Raw genomic sequence first — 4042 nt, 5'->3', positions numbered from 1 at the left:
GAAGTCTTAAGGAATGAGTCATATGTGCATAAGACTAATTCAAATACTTTTTAAAAATTAAAGTTCTAGCTCTTAGTGCTGGCTGGTGTTGCTTAGTGGATTAAGTGCCAGCCTGTGAACCAAGAGGTAGCCAGTTCAATTCCAGTGAGGGCACATTCTGGGTTGCAGGCCAGGTCCCCAGTTGGGGGACTGTGAGAGCCAACCAATCTATGTTTCTCTCAAACATCGATGTTTGTCTCCTTCCTTTTCTGTCTCCCTAAAAATTAAATAAAATCTTAAAAATAAAACCAGCACTCGTCGTCGTCGGCAGCCGTCCGTCTCGAGAGACGATGGTGTAGCTTCTTCAGAGTCTATCTGCACCGCCAAGAATGGCTGTGCAGTCCGACTCGGGAGTGACATGGTATCTGTCTCCTCCCGTGTTGAATCGACATCTTGCGATGACGCTGAAGCTACAGAGCCTGGGCAGGGTAATATGGAGGGTCTGCTGTTGCCCATGCAGCAGACCCCCCCCTCTCTTCGCAGCTGAAGGGTCCAAGGGAAAGACGGAGTCGATACAGCTTGGGTTCAGGTGCGCCGCAGGAGTTGCCGGTGTTGACTACAACGTCAAACCGCCTTAGGGACTCCGGCTCCGGATTTTCTGTCGGGGTTTACTCCCTTAGCCTTTCCCCTGAAGAGGTATGCCGCAAGGCAGCGGAGGTTTTTTGGAGTCAGAGTTTTCCTTCTCTGATGTACCCTGACTGGAAGATCGAACCAGTGACACTTAGCTCGCAGGCCGACGCTCAATCCACTGAGCTAAACCAGCCAGGGCAAAAAACCAGCACTAGCTCTTAGATATTGTATGTGTCCTGACATTCCTCAATGTTAAGAATGTGCCTAAGCTAACAGTTTTGTATAAATATATTTTGTGATTATATATCTATATACATATGTAGATATACATGTACAGTATATATAATAACTTCTACTTTTGTGATTTATTTTAGTATTTATTATATATGACTTTGCACCTGCTTTCCAATAGTGTACAGCCTTTGTCACATTTATGGTACATTTGTCTAAATTATGAGTTATATAAAAGCATATGGGCTCAACGACAACAACAAATTTAATGTTTGTATAACAAGTGATCGGTGTTTGTTGTTCTAGTTCTTTGAGGCTCTGGATAGTTTTTCCCTAATTTTCTACCACAGAGTGGAAATCGATTCATAACTGGCTTTTATTAGATTTTTGCTGTTGAGTGAATCCATCTACTTTATTCTTTCTAGGCTGGTATACCACATCAAAGCAATTCACAGCAATCCAGAATTTTATTTCATTATGTGTCATAGTGATTATATCTCTTTGAATACAGGTTTTTTATGTTTTTTACTCTATACATGTCTTTGCTAGTTTTTCCCTGTGTTTGCTAATTTTTCTAACATTTGTTCAAATGACTTGAATACTCAGACATTACTTTATCAATCTAAGGCAGATATTCATGTACTTCTTTGAGGTGGTGGTTATGCTATAAACTGCTTTGAGAATCTGAATTTATTTATTCATTCTTTTTTACAAAAAGTATACATGGTCAATACATTTTAGGTAAAATTTTCAGGGTTCATAGACCCACTAAAATTTATCTGTAGTTTATGGAACACAAATTGAGAACACTTAATCTAAAAGGAGTTTGCACCTCAGAGCACTTAGTTAAGACAAGTAATGTGACACTATTAACTCTGATGGGCAAGACTAGGAATGGGAAAACAATGATGCTTGGGTCAAATCTGGCTGCCACCTGTTTTTATAAATAAAGTTTTATTAGAGCATAACCTTGTCCATTCATTTTAATATTACCCTTGGCTATTTTTATGATATAACATTATTGTTGCATAGTTGTAACAGAGAACATATGGCTAAAGCCAACAATAATTATTATGTGGACTCTTATAAAAAGAGTTTGCCAAATGCTGAACTAAATATGTGGTCTAAAAACAGTGCATTTTCCATAATGTTTTAGAAGTTATAACTCAAGATTTGATATGAATTAATGATATAAACAGCTGTCTATAAAACTCAAGTGATTTGATTTTATATACGTAAAAAATAAGGATAATAGTATGATGGTGCCAGTCTACCAGGAACATCTAAAAAATGTCATATAGTTTTAGATATTGCATTTTAGTAGAATAAAACTAATTGATATTTTGTATTTTTCTTCCATGGGAATGAGACCAACATGATGAGATTACAAAAACAGTGCATTTAGAAGAAATAAGTAAATAAAATGTTTAGCCTAAAAAATAAAGGATGGTAGGGTAATGAAGGAGGGGTAGAGGGAGGTAGCAGTTCTGAAATATTATAGTGATCTTTGTGGAAGATGAAGTTTAACTTATGTTACCCCAGAAGCAGTGGTATGCTGGTAAACTGGTTCTTTGAAGGAAAAACAACCCTGGTTTGTAGAGGTTGCAGATTTTTGTGGCAAAAATATTTCCACCACAGCTGATATCAAACTACCAATATAAAATCATTAAATGCAAAGCTGAGAAGAGACACACAATCAGCTTTTCCAAATGCACCAAGACCTGTCCCACCACACCATTGCAGAGGGCAAAAGGGGGACACGTGGCTTGAAACTATAGAGAGCAAACATGGTTCACCACAAGAAACTTAGGATTAAGGCAGTCTTCACTGAGATTCACTGCACTTTGCTGCTTCAGCAGTGTTTGGACGAACCCCCTGCTTGACTCCCATATCAACCAGGCACCCAGATCCCACCTTTTGCCACTCCCTCAGAGTCCCCTCAGACCACCCTAAGGCCCTCTTGCCATCGCTTCAGCATCAGCCAGCCACCTCACTTCAGCTGCTGGTGGTGATGACCATGTCCACTTCACAAGTGCACCAGAACTACCACCAGAACTTGGAGGCTGCCACCAACCCCTGGATCAGCCCGGAGGTCTATGTTTCCTATCTCTACCTGTCCATGTCTTACTACTTTGATGGCAATGATGTGGTTTTGAGGTACTTTGCCAAATACTTTCTTCACCAATCTCATGAGGAGAGGGAACATGCTGAGAAACTGACCAACGAGGTGGCCAAATCTTTCTTTTGGATATCAAGAAACCAGACTGTGACACCTGGGAGAATAGGCTGAATGCAGTGGAGTATATGTTACAATTGGAAAGAAGTGTAAATCAGTTACTACTGGAACTGCACAAGCTGGCCACTGACAAAATTGACCCTCATTTATGTAACACTGCTGAGACTCACTACCTGAAGTACTAGGTGAAATCCTTCAAAGAACTGGGTGACCACTTAACCAACTTGTGCAGGTTGGGGGTCCCTGAAATGGCATAGCAGAGTATCTCTTTTACAAGCACATCCTGAGAGTCAATGAAGACAGGCAAACCTTAGGATGGCTTCCCATAGCCACAGGATGGGGGTGGGGACTCCCCTGGTCACCAGAGCAGTAGATGCATATTGGAGTTAACTTTACCTTTTCTATAATTTATATCAAATCATCCACTTATGTTCTTTCTTTTGTACCATTCCTTCAAATAAAATATTTTGGTACCCCCCCCCCCCCGCCCAAAAAAAGGAACATGATTTGAATTGGTCTTCCTTGGGTGATTGTAAATGCCTATTCTGAGAAAATGTTTAATAGAGGCTATGCAAATATTTGATTAATACACTTAGTAACTAAAAATCACATCAGAAGAATTTTTTTATCCCATGCAACTGTTTATGAATCTGTGATATTTAAAGATGTGTTAAATGTGTCCTTAAACACTTTAGCCATTTTCTTTCTGAGATAAAGTTTCAGATATTATAATCTCAGGGGAAAAAGGCATATATTTGTTGATCTCAAAACTTATACAAAAGTCAACAAAATACTAATTTGATAAAAGACTTCTAAACATCAATATATGAGAACTTAAAAAATAATAATTTTACATATATCTTTGCATTAAATTTTTCTTTTATCTGAGGTTGAGTCTCCTTCAAGGTATTTAAATTGCATCCATTTATTTTTGTTGCAAATATTTGTTATATTGAAGGTGTTGAT

General features: G+C 38.7%; 1 pseudogene; it reads left to right on the top strand.

Moving 5' to 3' along the window:
• Positions 1-2854: 2854 nt before the first annotated feature.
• On the top strand, positions 2855-3449 carry LOC150013169 (ferritin heavy chain pseudogene; annotated as a pseudogene).
• The last annotated feature ends 593 nt before the right edge of the window (positions 3450-4042 follow it).

Source organism: Furipterus horrens, unplaced genomic scaffold (genome assembly GCF_987537825.1).
Source record: "Furipterus horrens unplaced genomic scaffold, mFurHor1.1.pri manual_scaffold_4, whole genome shotgun sequence".
NCBI classification, from domain to species: domain Eukaryota; kingdom Metazoa; phylum Chordata; class Mammalia; order Chiroptera; family Furipteridae; genus Furipterus; species Furipterus horrens.
Note: the sequence above shows the minus strand (reverse complement) of the source record. Positions and strands in the feature narration are given on the sequence as shown.